Source organism: Eucalyptus grandis, chromosome 6 (assembly GCF_016545825.1).
Source record: "Eucalyptus grandis isolate ANBG69807.140 chromosome 6, ASM1654582v1, whole genome shotgun sequence".
Lineage (NCBI taxonomy): Eukaryota > Viridiplantae > Streptophyta > Magnoliopsida > Myrtales > Myrtaceae > Eucalyptus > Eucalyptus grandis.
In genome coordinates this window covers 14933377-14951624 of record NC_052617.1, presented here as the reverse complement: position 1 = coordinate 14951624, position 18248 = coordinate 14933377, and the positions used below count along the sequence as shown (strand labels likewise).

Below are 18248 nucleotides of genomic sequence, written 5' to 3'. Positions count from 1 at the left end.
CCAACACCCTCCCATCAGTAGCACCACATAAAAAGAGACCAAGTCTAGCACCCTCCCATCAGTCAATAGGACAACACCCTGATCTCTTTTTCGTCTTGGGGCTTTGAATTGATTCATAATCCAAGCACTCTTTCGAACTGGATGTGCAGGTTCTTTAACTGAGTGTTTAGTCACCTCATTTTCCTTATTTTTGATGGTGGCTATTCTTGTTCTAGCATGTGTCATGTGTTGGTCCATATCATCACTATCACACCCAATCGTTGGTTGAGATGGAACTGGTGCTGGGTTCTGTTTAGATGGTTGTTTTGCAGCTATACCCACTATTTTCTTCTTTGGAGTACTCTTCTTTGGCTGCGCTCTTGATTCTTGAGTTGGCCCACCTTGAGAGAGAAGTACCTCTGAGGACATAAACAAATAGTAGCTGCCAGGTTCAAGATGACGGTTGCTTGGCGACATCCAGTGTGCTCTTGTAATCATATCTTGGAGCAAATCTGGAAAGAGATGATTTTATAGACAGATTAGTCTCCCATGATTTTGACCAAAAAAAAAAAAATCTCCCTTGTGGGGTATGCAAAGGAAAAAAAAAGGTAAATAAAAAGTTCTTAGGAAAGTAAGGCCTAAAACTCTAATTGTAGATTAGCAATACATTACAATTTGTATTCGAACTGTAATTTCAGAGAAAATAGTCAAAGTAAAATATAGTCAATAAGAAAATTGAAAATCATGAGTTGGTCCAAAAATTTAAAAAAGTGAAATTAGCATTTGATTGAAATATACGTAATAGTATAAAAGTATGACATAAGTTTCTCGAAAACAAGGAATCCACTTACGGTGCATGTCGAAGTTTCTTCCTGACATTAACGAATGCTAACCACATTTGACCGTTCTTCCAGAATCTATAAGAAAGATTTCGTTATGGTGAGAAAGCGAAACACAAAAGCCATCAAAACTTATTCCCCTGATTATTTTGGAGATGTTGGTGCTGGTGGCGATATTCTAGATTTTTAGGTTAGGATTAACATGAGTTTTCTTAGTCTATTTGGATTTCAAAAGGTCTAACCCAAACCCTAGCAATTGATCAAATCTAGTAGTGATTACCTCATATTGAAATCATGAGGAGACACTAGTCGAAGTCTTGAAGGATGCCATAGCAAATATAGATGCTCCACGAGTAAACGACTTCCAATGAACGGGGAGTACTCAACCTCAAGGACCCCACAGCTCATTACACCTTCATTCACTTTGTACAGGTCCGGATCAATGGAATGTTTGAAGACACTATTGACCTCCCTTTGGGGTTGAAACTCATGGTAGATTCTGTCCCAATCCCTGGGCAATGAACTAGACCACCTGACTAAAATATCATCAAACTTTCTTGGATGTTGCTCGTAAACCAGATGAACACCACACTTTTCCACCTTTAACTTAGGGTTGGTGATCGAAAATGATATGACAAAGTGATTTGACATTGTCTCCCAATTTGTACCATGTGGAAATTGAATACCCGACACATAACCTAGCCAAAGGCAACTTGAATCGACAAATCTGATGGGAAACTTAAATAAGGGACCTAGCTGATTTCCATTAGCATAGAACCCACAGAAAATGAAGTGGTCATTTTTCAAGTCTTGAGAGGAGCTGCAATTGATTCGTTTAAAAGATGCGCATATGGCAAATCCTCTCCAGCTATTGTCATGCCAATTAGGGGGCATTTCTATGCTCAACAAAGATCCAACTACTTGGAAGCTAAACCACTCGGGTATTTCACATTGCAAACATGGAGACACCACATAATTTCTCGGAATCATTCTCGTGGAACAACAAACGATGTAACGAAGCAACGACAAGGAGTACTTCTGTTGCAAAGTTAAATCAAGATCTTGTGGAAGCAAACTGGAGCAATTAAGGAAGCAAAAACCTAAGTCAGGTACTGTGCATATAATGAATGGGTTTGATATCCTTTCCAATCTAAGGCATTTCTCAGCCGCCACAACAATTATGCTTTCTGGAAGTCTTGGTAACACTTCGAGATTTCTGCAATGATTTAACATGAGAAATTCTAGGCCAGAGATATGTTCGATGCGTGTAGTTATTGTGGTAAAACTATTTTTGGCCAGGTCTAAAGACCTCAAGGAGGGTAAGCAGTCAATATCATTAGGAATTTCTCCTTCTAGGAGATTGCAGCCACTCAGATCCAACTCTGTCAGAGAGGACAACCCTGAAAATGAAGGCAATCGTGGACGTCTAAAGTTCAGAGCTCTTCTCAACGTACACATCAGTGTCCTCCAAAAATTTTGTGGCCTCCTTTTACAAACTTGAAAGCGTAATTTTTTCAGATTTTGTAAGAATGTCAAGCTGGATGGGAGGTGTGTTACGGCAGATTCACTAATATCAAGCTCCTCTAAGCACTCTAAGCCCCCGATGCTCTCAGGTAGTTCTTCAAGATTTAAACATCCATGCAGACTAAGAACTCTAAGAGATTTTAGATTACCTACACTATCTGGAAGTCCCGTGAGATTTTCACAATCACCCAAGTCAAGTAGACTGAGTCTTTCTAGATTTCCAATTGAAGAATGAACTTGAGATAATGCTTTGCAACCTTTGAGAATTAGCCGCTCTAGATTTGGGACATATATGAAGTTTGGAGTCTCCACGAATAATTTGGAACCATTGAGGTTGATAACTTTCAACTTCTCAAAGACCTGCATCTAGAAAAATTTGGTTGAACAATTTTATTAGCTTGTTGAACATAATAAAGTGTCTGATGAAGCCTACACATGCATGAGTACTAATTCCAACCTTTTCCCCTCTCCAGATGTTGCAAAGGAGGCTATCCTGCATATGGAGTTCAATAAGATTCTTAGGACAAAAACTTGGTGGAAATGATTTAAGACTATAGTTGTCCCATCTTAGTAGGCGTAGTTCATTTGAAAGGTGCTTAAACCCAGAAGAGAGGTATATGGCACGAACATCAAGCAATCTTAAGTTAGTCATGTTTGTGAATGACTCTCCATTCAAGCGCACTGTTCTATGGTCCTCAGATTGCAAGGCTATGGCTTTGACTTTTCCTGTTCCCTGATAAACAAATCACATAGTGTCAATACATGACTAGCAAGTTTTTCTTTCCTATATCAAATAAGCATGCTTGCAAATTAATTTTGCAGATACTCACTGAGTTTTTTGACAAAATATGGAATACATCCTCAAAAAGCCAGACTCGACTTCGCTCTCCCGGCTCTTCAGGAGACTCTCGACGAACGATTTCCCAAGCCATCTCTTGTAGCAAATCATGCATCCACAGTTTGTTGCTCACGATTTGGATAAGAGATTTATCAACAAGCACCGCGATTCCAATATCTGCATAGAACCCACAATTGTCCAAAACTTCTGTAACGTAAGGTTTCTCCTTTCCCTTGAAAAAACATGCAATATCTAGGAAAATCTCTTTCTCTTTCTGTTGTAGTCCATCATAACTTAACCTAAGCCGGTCAAAAATTTTCCCTTCTGGACATTCTTTGAGTCTGGCCAGTGCACTCTTTCATTGCATCAAGCTCCTACAAGCCAAAAACGAACCCAAGACATCAAGGGCTAGAGGAAGGCCACTAGCGTATCCAATAACCTGCTCCACGAGCTCATCAAACTCTGCTGGAGGATGGTTACTTCTAAAAGCTTTCAAACAAAATAGCTTAAGAGCCTCACTAAAGGATAGTTCCTCCACCTTATATATGGAGTTTACTCCATATTGAAGAAGCAAATGTTCATCTCTAGTTGTTATAATGATCCTACTTCCATGTCCAAACCAATCAAAACCTCCCGCTAATTTTTCCAACTGCTCCTTTTCATCCACGTCATCAAGTACAATGAGAACCTTTTTATGTTGTAGTCGTTCTTTTATCATGTTCGCTCCTCTATGATCATCCCTAATTCTCAAATTGTCGTCTTGGAGAATATCGCCGAGAAACTGGTTTTGTAGATACATCAAACCATTCTTTTTAGAAATTTCTCTAACATTGGCAAGAAAACAACATCCATCGTTAAATTGGCCATGGATTTTGTCATGAACTGCTCGTGCAACAGTTGTTTTACCTATGCCACCCATACCTCATATGCCAATACTACGTACATCACTCTCGTCCAAGCATAAAGATTCAACTACATTTGCAACACGGGAATGCATTCCCACAAGATCACCTACAACGTAAGACAGCTGTGGACCCTGTTTTTTTTCGACTTCTCCAATGATTTGCTGAATAAACTCGGTCTCATATCTGCAACAAAGAAATGCAGGTGATTAGTTCCCCAGCAAGCATTGAGACTTTTTAGTTCTGGAGTGTATTCTACTTTAGATGAACTAACATAATGCAGAGTATGACAGTCATGACATGAGTGGCGTGCCAAAATTAAGGAAAACAAACCATTCCAAGCTAGTGGAAGAGAGGCCTACCCATCTTTCAATTCAATTCCAGCGAGACCAGCTACTTTACTCATTGCATCCTTCCACCTCTTTATATCTCTCTTGTCGCCCGAATAAGCTTCCTCAGTTTTAGCAAAGCCTATCCCAAAGTTTCCCCTCAGTTTTCGTAGGTCAGATGGGTCGACCTTGTAGAAGATCGGTATCACTGATCCTTCATCGATATCCTTGCACTCCACAGCCTTAGCAACTTCTTCCAGGCACCAAGTTGAAGAAGCGTAGTTTTTAGAGAATATCACAAGTACAAGTCTTGATTGCTCTATTGCCCTCAATATTTCTGCTTTAATACATTTTCCCCTTTGAAGATCTTGGTGGTGATCGTCTCGAAAGGCCACAATTCCTCTTCGCCATAGATGATTGTGTAGATGGTCAACAAAGTTTTTGCGCATATCTTCACCTCGGAAACTTAGGAAAACATCATATTTATATTGACTATGTTTGTTTTCTGGCCTTGGGAAAGATGCCATGTCGTCTTGGACAAATTTTGCAAAGACGAGAAATGAATGCACCTTGTCCTTATAGGAGTCCTCAGAAATAAATCGGGGTTGTGTTGACGATTCAACAAAGATAAGGAGAATTTATGCGGTTATATAGAGCTCTGTGTCCAATCTCGTACTTCCGTTTCAAGGCTGAGAGATGAATGAGTACAAGTAAATGCCCTTTGCATGTACATTACCAAAAATTAATAAAAATGAAAGAGAGCAAGAAGAGAGTTTCAAACATCCCCTGGAAAATGAATGTACGATTTAGCGAGGGTTAGAGGTTTAATCTCGACTAATTCCTTGTCACGCCTCGATCATCGGGCACGCACCCATCCGTCACCTTGGTCGATTAATAGCGACATCCCATGACGCATCGCTGACCTTTTCATTTTAATATGCATGCGGAAGCATATAATAATAATCCCCAGACAATAAAGTAATGGGATAGACGAGTAGGACTAAAAGCTTGAACTTGAAAACCAACACACTTATATAAATATATAACAACTCAGTCATATATATACATATATGAGCCATGGTAAAAGGTTGGTTTCTACTCAAACAGGTTTAACAGCAAAAGTCATCAGACAGGAGTGGAGTCTCAATCCTCATTAGGATCCTACTCTGTATCATCCTCGGGGTCCTCCTCCAGGTACTCCTCTTTAGGTTCTGCCATCTAGAGACTTAAAATGTTGTCCCACAACCGGAATGAGACTACGTCTCAGCAAGTTCTACTCCCGAAGACTCGATTAGGAAGCCAATACACCTTAGGGTTGCCTAAGCACAACACAACTCGGAGGACTTACCATAGCCTCAGTTCCCTCTTGCAAGTCAGTATATATCAGACGTACATGAAACACATCAATTCGCAGCACCAGATCAAATCATTGATCAATCGACTTGGTCAATTCCATGTCATCATGACCTTCCCTTGGTCGATACATTCAATACTATCTATAAAGTCTTACCTTAGTTTAGGACTGCTCACCTAAAGCTGAAAATAGATAGTATAGCTCACCTAAAGCTGAATGATTAGGGCCCCCAGGCCATTATATATATGTATATATATGCTCGCCCAAAATTGATAATATGTGCTCACCCAAAGCCGATACTATGGTATACTATTTATATGCTCGCCCAAAACTAATAATAAATTGCTCATCCAAAGCTAATAGATTAGGGCCCCAAGCCAAGATAGTATACAATTTTCATCATTTTTATCATATTCGATAAGAATAGCCGTGTGTGGGTACACGGTTGACCTTAGCCAAAATACCATAATTACACTTCCACAATTTCCACCATTTTATATGGTCCACCAAAATATTTTTGGCGTTGTAAACCAATGCTCGGTTAAATTTCCAATCAATTACCAAAATTGATTAATTTAGGAATAAAATCCTAAAAACAGAATTAATTCAGCACAAGCCAATGCTCAAATAAATAAATGAATTGCACCACAATGATCAGTTTAAAATTCCAGTCATCGACTATCCATGCCTAATCTCCGAAAAATAAAATTAATTAATTACAAGAATTAATTAATAAATACTAATAAATCCAATTTTAGGCCTGTAATGCCTAATTGAAGCTCGGATGGGTTGGGAAAAATCCCGAGAGACATTCAATAAATACTATAGCATTTCTACTCCCTAATGACTATGTCTAATCACCTAACATACATTGCAATTAACTAATAATCACTAATCTATTCTAATCTAACCAACTAATCCTACTTAATTAACAATAATCAACCCTTAAGCATCATTAGCAAACTAAGCAAGGATTAGTGAGCAAAACTCACAAGATTAACGATCCGTTTGGATCAATTTGACGGGGATGCAACGAGGCTCGATTCTTCTCAAAGCAGCGACACCAATGGGGCACAAATCGGGCCCAAACTTGGCCCGCAAAGCCTCACGAGCTGCTGGATTTCCTCGGTTATTGGGCTGATTTCAGCGGCTGATTCGGTGAGGGTAACACAGCCGAGCTTGCTGCCTCAAGCGAGCTGCTTCGGCGCGACAAAATTGCGGAGCCGGCCACGGAGAGAGACGGAGATGGGCGTCGTCGAAGGTGGGGCGAAGGAAATGAAGAAGCCGAAGGAGTTGGGGGCGGTCCGAAAGATAGAACAAAAGAAAAAGGGGAAGGGGATGTCGACAACGTAGGGGAGAAGTCAGGGAAAGAGAACTTGGACACGGCAAAGAGAAGGGAAAAATGGGACGTCGGTGGGGCCTTCGCTCGCGAGAGAGAGAAAGAGAGAAAAGAAAAAGGGAGAGGAAAGGAAACGTTCGCGGCCAGGGGGGAAAGAATAAAAGAAAAGGAAATTAAAAAGGAAAATCCTATAACCGAAATTCTTGGTCCCACTTGCTCTTGTTTAGTCCAATTTGGTCCCAAAAAATCTTCATGCTAAAGTACTTGATTTCCACTTGCTTTCTTGCACAAAATTTCCCTTAAACAACAAGTTTTGGGCAACAACAATGGCAGTTTCCTTCAACTCCGAATTTTAATTCATTTTCTTTTCGGAATCCAATTTTCTGAACAAACAAATCCCGTTAAGGTCCAATTTGAATTCAGAAAAAGCCCAAGCAACTTCCATTCACCCATTCACTCATACCAAATGCCAAAAATCTCTTCCATTTGGCAAATTCGAATTTTCGTTCGTTTTCCGAATCGTCCGCAACGATTTTCTGTAAAAATCCCGAACTCACCAAAAATTCCTCGAAAGATGAGTCGATATTCTTAGAATTTATTGTGACATGACGGAATCTTCAATTTCTAAAATCGAACTCGAATTCGCAGTTAATTTCCATTCGGCGCATTTTGAGCATAATCTAGACTATCGGGTAGTCTTCAGAGATTTTTATTGCAAATGACTCGTGGTCGATTTTCTTCGAGCCACGATGAACCCACTCGAGACATTGGAAACTCTCGATTATCGTGAAAATCTAAAAAATTTAAATACGGACACAAGGCACCAAAACGACAGAAGAATTAGTTTATGGCCGGTCGACGAGAACTTTCCAATTTAGTGTTGTCACCCACGATTGGCACACATCTCAGTTGAACAGACCTATCTCTGATTTCAAATCGATTTTATATTGTGCCATAATGGCCTCTAAAGATAAGCACGGTCGAGAAGTCGATTCTTGATCGAATTCTCAAGTCTATTGCCTTAAAATTTCTTAATAGCTTCCCTGAATAGCCTAGTTATCTCGAGAGTGATCAGCTCTGAGAACAGCTCTATAGGCACGTCGATGAAATGCACAATTCATTCAATTGAAAACAGGATTGAAAATCCAGGATGTCACATTCCTTCTTTGGGAACTTCATGATGCTATGTTATGACATGAACCATCAATTTGCAAAGATGTATGAGCCAAGAAAAGTAGAAAAGAACAAAGTACAAAACAAAGATGAAAGAGACTCTAAAAACTCCAACTTCTCAAGCAATTGGATTGGGTTAGGCCACTTCTAAGGGTAGAAAACGGTCAAATCAGCAAAAAATCGACCCGCATTTAACGTTACGGAAGATAACCAAAGGAAATGGCAGTTTACACATCTGGTGCTAAGAAACGGTGAAATACATACAACAATTGATGAACGAGGAATGGCTAGATTCAGAAACAAGCAGAGACAGATAAAACCTGGAGAATGGAAGAAGCTGGAGTCCGAGCGAAGAGATGAATGCAAAAGCCAATTGAAGTTGTCGAGACTCGACTTGAGAGACCACGATCAGCGGAAGCTGTTCTTATGAAGGATTGCTCAAGTGAAACTCCCCAGAAAGATGACTGTTTTTTGTGTTGGTGATTATTGAATTTGCAATGTTACTTTATACTCTTTTCCCGCCATGTGGAGCTAGGTGTTGTTCTACAAAGTTTTTTCTTCTAAAATCAGCGATCGAACGTCATTGAAATCATTGGTGAGCAACTAAAATTAGTTGATATCTCAATCTAATTAATGTTGAATAAATTCCAATAAAAGCCGGAAACTCCAAAGGTGTCCGGAAGTTGCAATAATAGATGTTGTTAGATTCTACCAAATGTCATAACAGATGTTGTTGGATTGTGAAATCAATCGGTGACCCTGGGATGTATAACGAATTGGCGATACTTTTCCAAACCTGGCAAGATGAAAATAAAAAAAAGTTGGCGTGTGACTAATATTAATTGGTATCTTACCAGGTCAAAATGTTGATACAATAATCGAATCAAGGCCCGCAATTGCTTTGAAAAATTAGTAACTGTCACAGCATAAACGTTGATTCAATAATCAAATCAAGGCCGGAAATTGCTTTGAAAAATTAGTAACTATCACGGCATTGATAAGTTGTAAAAATAAATATCAATAGACTATTAAAGTCAGTTGACAATTTTTAAAGCATATATAGGTCTTGGTACTTGTCAAAAACCTGTCAATAAGTTACAAACGCCTGATCAGGCGGAGCAAACTTACCGGTTATTTATGGTTTATCGGAGTTATTTGACACTTACCAGTATCATATACCAAATTGCCAACGCCGCACTGAATTAGATCCCGTTGCTCAGGGCGCGGAATGCTGACATCTGGGAGGGGGATTGGTCGTGATTATAGGCCTGAAATTATCCTAAATGGAACTATGATATGTCCATGACGACGCCTATAAGGGGCCCGGATCGTCTGCTTTGTCTGCTAATGGATGATGGGTACAATTTTTTTCCACGAAGCAGACGATGGCAGGGCAATTCATCTGTCACGAGCATAATCCAGCATGGCAATGCAGATCCTCGAAAGGTAAAGACCCATGTCAACTCATCGTTTACTTCCATGGCGGAGTCACCTGTCAAAGCGTTTGGTCCGTAGAACCCGCAGGTGAGATGAAAGCAGTTCACTGTCGTGGACGCTTCTTCTTCTTTCCTCTCCTTTTTGGCTGAAGACTTAGAAGGATTTCTATGTTGAAGCCGAGCCTATCGCGGTAGCTCCAGCTGTTCGGAACCTGGACCTGCTTTGATCCCCTCCGTTCCAGGTCTGTTCCGTGAAGGAATGACAGCTCAGGGATCGCTCTGAGTCAACTCCCAAGCAGCATTCTTCATCTATGTTAAGGCTATTATTTCAAGAAGATATACATATGTGGACTGTTTGGGAGAATCGGGGGACAATAATTTACCACGAACTAAACCCAATTCAGGGTCAATTTCTCACCCAAAACTAAATTGACTGAAATCAACTTAGCTCCATCAACAACTAGCCATATATATATCGTTGGAATATGCAAATATAATGCCAATTTGATATGAGAATGAAGCCAACAGCACTACTAAGGATTTAACGTGAAAATTCAATGTCGGAAAAATCACAGACCACTCAAAAACTCCCGCTAATCACTAAAATAGTAGGATACACAAAATAAGTTTATCTATTCACATACTAGAGGCTCAACATAAACATTACAATCACATTGTCTTATCACAAAGGTGAATCAATAAATTCGAAGTAAGAAAACTCTAACTGCAATTAGAGAATTCAAACCTATCAACTTGTAGTCCTCAATTTCACGAACAACATACTCAAACTTCAAACTTGAGCGGATTCCATCAACATTTGATCTTTGAATGGGCTCTCTTTCTCTTTTCTTCTACGCGTGCTCTCATGAGACGACCCTTTCTCATGCCTTCTCTCTATTTTTTCTCTCTTCTTGGGCTTACTCTTCTCTGTCCACCTTCTCGGGCACGCACACGCACGAAGCAACAACCCCTTTTTTTTCGTTTAGCTTTTGACTTTTCTTCCTCCTCTTTTTTTTTTTTTTTTTTTAATTTTTCTTTTGTTTTATTGTTAGCTGGGCCCCACATGAAGCGGACCCAGCCAACAGTTGACATCACTCGGCATGGAGTGCTCCGCATGTGGAGATTGTATTCGCTGCGTTTACTTCTCCTACTGTCTACATCTTACCAAGGCCGAAGAGAATTTTTTTCTTCTTTTGTCTGAACATGATTTCGATCATGTGAACGCAGAGACGGCCTTGTGATGTGTCCACATTCCGAGTGGCAAATGGCGATTGTGGCTGCTCGAGTAAAATTGTTTGGCCGGCCTACTTAACATGGAGGAGTCATTGCAAAGTAGACAATATATATACAGTGAAGACTCGGGTTCTTATTAGTGGTATCAGAGCCGACTCCCGCAGCGTGTGAGGCTATAGTGAGGGCGATGTACCATAAGAGGTAGAGAATGTGATGACCTAGACCCAGGGCAATACGGAGGCACAGACTAAGATTGCCTCAACGATACGCGGGCGAGGCTAAGTACATGTCTCATGTCCCACATCTCTTGGGAATGAGTTCTAAGCTAATTTATAAGGCTTGGATTCTTCTAAACTATATATATATATATATATATATATATGTGTGTGTGTGTGTGTGTGTGTGTGTGTGTGTGTGTGTGTTTTTCTTGGACTAGTATAGGCTGTCTTGAGAAGAATAAAACCGTGAGAACTTAATGTTCAAAGCGAATAATATATATACAGTAGAGACTCGGGTTCTTACAAGTGGTATTGGAGTCAACTCCTACAATGTGTGGGGCCACAACGAGGGCGATGTGCCATAAGGGGTGGACGTGTGGGGCCACAATGTGGTATCAGAGTCAACTTCCACAATGTGTGGGGCCACGACGAGGGCGATGTACCATAATGGGCTAATACTACCAAGGTGATTGACTTCCCCCCTAAGCGATGTAAGAGAGGAGACACGTATTTGGCCTCACCTGTGTACTGCTGATGCGATCTTAGTCCGTCCTTCCGTATTGCCCTTGTTATGGGTCGTCACATTCTCTACCTCTTATGGCACAACGCCCTTGCTATTGCCCCTGTTATGGGCCGTCACATTCTCCACCTCTTATGGCACAACGCCCTTACTGTGGCCCCATACGCTATGGGAGTTGGCTTTAATACCACTTGTAACTCTCTGGGTCTCCACTGTACATATATTGTCCGCTTTGGACATTAAGTCCTCTCGATTTTGTTCTTTTCAAAGTAGCCCATACTATCCTAAAAAAAAAAACACATATGGGGCCACAGTGAGGACGTTGTGCTCTTAAGGGGTGGAGAGTGTAATGGCTCAGGTGGCGGTGTGTGAGGAGAAGGAATGGTGGTGCGTTCGCACCTCGGTCCTCGAAGGTGCGCATAGAGGGAGCGTGTTTCTAGTCCCACATTGCCTAGGGAGGGAGGTCTAGGCTACCTTATAAGGCAATAGGCTCTCTAATTGTGTACACGCATTTTCTTGGGATAGTATGAACTGCCTTAAGAAAAACAAAACCGTGAGAACTTAGTGTCCAAAGCAGACAATATGTGTAAAGTGGAGATCCAAGGTATTATAAGTGGTATCAGAGCCGACTCTCGACTGTATGTGAATTCTGGGTTGTTGTCTAGGGAGGGAGTTCTGGGTTGCATTATAAAATAATGAGCCCTCTAATTGTACACACATGTTTTCTTTAGTCCCTGGACGTGCATAGGGAGGGGGCAGTCTCTTGTTCCACATCACCTAGGGAAGGAGTTTTGGGTTTTCACCACAATGAGCCTTCTAATTGTACATATATGTTTTCTTGGGGTAATATGAGCTATCCTAAGAAGAACAAAAACCGCGTGTGAATTCTAAGTTGTTGCTTAGGGAGGGAGTTCTAGGTTGCCTTATAAAATAATGAGCCCTCTAATTGTACACACATGTTTTCTTCAATCCCTGGACGTACATAGGGAGGGGGTGGTCTCTTGTTCTGCATCACCCAAGGAAGGAGTTCTGGGTTGTCACCACAATGAGCTCTCTAATTGTACATACATGTTTTCTTGGGGTAGTATGAGCTATCTTGAAAAGAACAAAACCTTGAGAATTTAGTGCCCAAAGCAGATAATATGTGTACAGTAGAAATCCAGCTCAATTATTAATTGAGTAGGACTTATCACTAGACCCATATGATTAACGATAGAGATGGGTCTGGTCCATAGCATTTGTAGACCATGCAATATTTCTTCCTCAATTACTAGTTAGATTGGTAAAGGCGATCAACGAGCAGGCACCTCAAAAGGAAAATAGATTGGCTTGAGCGACGCCCTTACATTACAAAGCCCAGCCCGGCTTAAACAGAACCTTTATATAAAAATTCTATATTGTGGGCGAGTTTTTTGAAATTATATAATGCACACTCAACCCAATGATCACATCTACCGGTAAGTAAAATGGTGGTGTTTTTTTTTTTTTATTATTCTAGATAAAAAAAAAAATCTAACCAGGCATTTAATTGATTACTTTCAAGATATGGATATTGATCATATGTCAACTTAATTAAAAATAAATGTAGGTAATGACTAATTTATAACCCTTCAATAATTTGTCAGACAAAGTTTTCTCCATTGAAGAGTATGGCCAATTAGCAAAGTACCTGTATATTTTATGAAAGGTCATCTTGACACTTCTTAAATATACTTTACAAGGGAAACTTATTAATCATTGCCAATAGTGACAGCCTTATATAGTCATTTACCCTTTTTCTGGGTTTGGCCCATGAGAAAAGGTGCACCTGGTTGTGGATTAAATCGGAGTGGGACTCCCTCCAATAGATGTATTTCATTAATGGGCTGGGACTAAACCAAACTGAGAAGGGCTAAAAGTGCAGCTCTCGACACGTTTTGAGGACAAAGAATGATAGCAATGGACCACGTTGCACATCCAATGAAGGGGATAGTGTTGATGAGCCACACAAGCAAACCCCGATGAGAATCTGAACTTTATAGACTGTGCAATTAGGTGAACATAACACAAATTAAGTATACATGAGTTAAACAAGTCCACAACATGCAACTAGTGTTACTAGACTCGTGTTAAGCGAAACATAAATTAGTTCACATGCATGATATGAAATATAATTGATTTTTTTTTTTCTGAATTCAAAAATGATAATCTACTAGAGGCAGCTATTGAGATGATTTTAAAGTTTTTAAATGCAGAGAAGTTACTAAAATAAGTAGGTTTCATGGTCAGAAGTCAGATTAAGATAATAAAATTGTAAAATGTCAAGTTGAATAATCAAATCAAAGTTTATCAATGATCTACTGACACAAAGTATAAACTATTTTTTCGATTAATAGTTAGATATTAGATAATAGGCCTAGGTGGATTTATTTCGTATTCTCGTCAAATCACAACAACGATTTCATAAACGTTATAAATTTTCGTATGGATTCTCAGCGTGAAAAATACAAGGACCTAGTTTTTTCTATTTCCAGATATGCTTTCATGCTGAGCGCGCACTATAAAAGGCCCCCCAACCCGAAATAATTCCCCGGGACGCCGCACAGAAATGGGGGGAAAATTGGATCGGGATTGAGCCCTAGCAGGGGAAGGCGCAATCGGATTCTTCTTCAAGGCGCCGCGTGAAATCATCGCTCAGAAGGACAACCTCCCCGTATCGATCGGAGCTTCGGAGCAAAGTGGCATCGTTCGACTTTCTTTCCCTCTTTCGATTTTCGATCTCGTAAATTTTTGCTTTTTCGTCGTCTTCCATCTCTCTCTTGTAGGGGTGAGCAGTGGTCTAGGGTCGACCCTGGACCGACCCTGGACCGGCCCAACCCTGCCGGTCCTGGTCCGGTTCCCAAGGGGACTGGGTCGGTCATTGGTCCTGAAATTCTAGGACCAAAACTGTGCGGATTGGTCCTCGGTCCTAAGAGTTTTTGGTCGGTCTAACCCTGGACCAACCCTATATATTATATTATATATTATATTATTTTTAATTCTTTTATATATTCAAACCTAAGTAAAATTTTTGTTATATTATATTATATTATATTAAGATGTTCTATCAATAGCACTAATAGTAATTTCAATTTAAAACTTTTGTTGAGTATTAATTATATGTCGTTTGTTTTGTTTTTAGGTTTTTAGAAGTTCAAGTGAATGAACAAGATGTGAAGTTATATATTCATGGTTTATATTAAGTATTTTGAACTTTTTATGGTTTAATTATAATTTACTAATGAATTTCAGCTACACTTTGCTTTTTCAATTTGTGTCAAATGGTAGAAGTTTTTGAAGAGTATAGTAGTACTACATTTGCTACGGTGATTTGCTAGTCAAGTGGTGTGAAGCTCATTTTTTGGTTGAGTGGACTTTACATGATCAAATGCAGGAAAACACTATTGCATATGGTGTTATGAATATTAAAGATAGATGATTACAAGAACTTTCCATCTTGTCCCATATTTCGATAAGTGGTTAGCAGGTAGGAAATTTCTATTATTGTGTCATCTTAAATTTGCTAAATATGTATTTTTATTTATAGTTTAGTTGCACAATGCCGCATTGTCGATGTATGTGTAATTTGAATTTATAGGTTTGCTTTTTTAGGAAGTATAAAAAATAAGACGAAAAAAAATTATCGATCGGTCCTGGGTTGACCCTGGAACCGGACCGAACCCATTGGGTCGGTCCGGTCCTCGGTCCCAGGCTCAATAGGGTCGGTCCTCGGTCCTAAAAATTGAGGACCGTCACTGTATGGGTTGGTCCTAGGGTTAGGGGGTGGCCCGGACCAACCCGGACCATGCTCACCCCTACTCTCTCGAGTCGATACGTGAGTGTTTTGTTCCCCCTCCAATATCCCTCCATTTTTAAGAAGATTCTCACGACACGCACATATCGGTAACTGGTTTTTGATGTATTTCCCGTTGTCAGGAGGAAAAAAGTAAGATTCATGACGCGCGTAGAAATTGACTTGTTGCCGTTGTAGATTCTAACGCATATTGATCAATACTAGTTTTTTGCGATGCCTCCTGATTTTGTGGTTTTTGATTTCTTCAGTGAAGAGCTTGTGCCACAACTTGCCTGAGTCTTGCAGAATTGGTTAGGCAAAATTTGGAGACTAGGCAATTTGAGTTTATCATGTTATAGAGGACATGATCCTTTTATTTTTATTTTTTATATGGCTTTGACTTAAACATGATTCATTTGCTTAAATTATCTTAGGGGAGCTAAATCAGTGATTGTTCTTGGGATCATGTTTTCCACCTCCCCATTCTGTGAAGTATGTTTAGACTTACTGCCTTGAGGTAAACTTAGATGATGCCATTCAAGTTATACAGCATATAGCCAACTTCTTTGTCAGGTCACATTTGTTCAGTAATTTTATGCTGCAAAGCAAGTTGCGTTTGAAATTTCCTTGTCAAAGTTCTTAAAATATCATATATTATACACGATTATGGTTACATGGACTGTGCTTATGGTAAAAAATTTCACTCGGTTTGAAGGGAGAAAACTTCTAAGTCGCACTTGTTATCCTGTGGTGAGGCTTGGAAGTCTGTAAACCGGGCTTCTGCCCGAAAAGTGCTCGACAATCTGATACATAATTACAGTCCCACCTATTGTGGGAAAACAGTGTAAGCCCTGATGCTATCTTTTCAGTGCATTTTTCATCAGTTTTGCTTATGATTTGTGATTTACTGACAGAAAGTGTTACATTTGAATGACTTTAGGAGGGGATATGATGATGTTTGTATCTTTACGTGACTGTGAAGTCCAAATTTTCACGGGCATCAAGTCTCTCACGTGGAAGAAGGCGTTGTACTGAATTGCTCAAGATCAGAAATTTGTTCATAATGTAAATGAGATTATGAGATGTATGGACATTACTTTAGCAGAAACTAATGACAAATGTTGAACATTTTCCTTAGTTTATCTGAACATGAACTGTGTTGGTTTGTTGCCTGTAATTTAATTCATGACTTCATGTCCTGATAAGACAATTAATGGACGATCTAGGACGTCTATCTATTTGCTTATGCTTCAAAGCTTTAGTCATGCGTGGGCACTCGTAGTTCGTATGTGGTCAAGATGAATTCAGTAACTGGTTTTCTTGGCAATAGAGGGAAACGAGTCGAAAGAGCAACGATTCGATTAAACAGGGAAGATGTTTAGCAGTTCAACGCCGCACTCAGGCCACCATTAACCTGAGGTTGGAGATCTTGAACACAGCATCAATAGGGCTCGACATTTCCTGCCAATCTGTAGTATCTGGAGACCAATGACATGCCAATTTATGTCATCTGAGGAGACCAAAGGCAATCTGTAGCTTAACAAAAAAATGTAGGACCTAACTGATGTGCAGTTGTCTAGAGTTGATATCTTGGAGTGGGGGATATCTAGTGCCCCGTCGAGGACTCGTGGTCGTTAGAAGGTATGTCAACGCCCATGAAATGTCCGGCATTGCGGTAACTAAGGGCGCATTTGGTAATATTTATGTTTAAAAATTGTTCAAGGGAACAGAAATTTAAAAAAAAAAAAAAGTGTTTCTGTTCGGGAACAATTTTTGAACAAAAAAAACGTGTTCGGTAAACTTGTTCGGGAATAAAAATGAACAGAAACACGTTTGGTAAATTTGTATAATTTTTTTTATTTTTTAATATATATATTTTTATTTTTCTATTTTCTTTCTTATTTTTTATTTTTTATTTATTTTTCCTTTTTCTTTTTTTCTTCTTTTGGCCGGTTGCCGACCTCAGCCATGGCCGGCGACCGGCCGATGAGGGCCGGTGGCCTCGCCCGGCCACGGCGAGGCTCGCCAGCCCCGGCGAGGCCGAGCCTCACCGTAGCCGGGCGAGGTCGGCCTCACCGGATCTGGGCGAGATCGAGCTTGCCCAACCCGGCGCGAGGTCGGCCTCGCCGGGGCCGGCGCCACTTCGGCGAGGTCGCCGCCCTCGACGACGTCGCCGGCTCCTCAGGCGAGGCCGGCAACCGGCCAAAGAAAAAGAAAGAAAAAGAAGAAAAAAGAGAGAAGAAAAAGAAGAAGAAAAGAAAGTGTTTCTAAATTTTGTTCCAGAAACAATAAACGACTTTTTTTTGTTTCTTATTTCTGTTCCAGATGTGTTTATGGGAACAAAAAAATAATTTTGGAACAAAAACGCACACAAACGCATTTCTGTTCATTTTTTGTTCCCAGGAACAAAAAAACAAAAAAAAAATTGTTTAAAAACAGAAAAAAGAAATGCAAACAAACGCAGCTTAAACCACTCGGGTACACCATGTTTTGGAGCGAACTAGAGAAGCTAGGCTACAGTAAGGCTGCGTTTGGTAGTCCGGATTTGAGTATGGATAGGATAATTTGTTATCCTATCTGATGTTTGGGAATGTCCACCGGATTGTACAAACCCGGATACATCCGGATAAAACGCTGGATAAAAAATCCGGGGGAGGGGGTGGGATAAGCCCGGATTGGATAAATTTTTTTATTTTTTTTTTAAGGAAAGAAAGAACTTAACAAAAAGAGAAAGATATCATAAGCATCTACGT

General features: G+C 40.0%; 1 pseudogene; it reads right to left on the bottom strand.

The window, feature by feature from the left end:
* Nucleotides 1-430: 430 nt before the first annotated feature.
* On the bottom strand, nucleotides 431-5085 carry LOC104451543 (annotated as a pseudogene).
* Between the last annotated feature and the right edge of the window lie 13163 nt (nucleotides 5086-18248).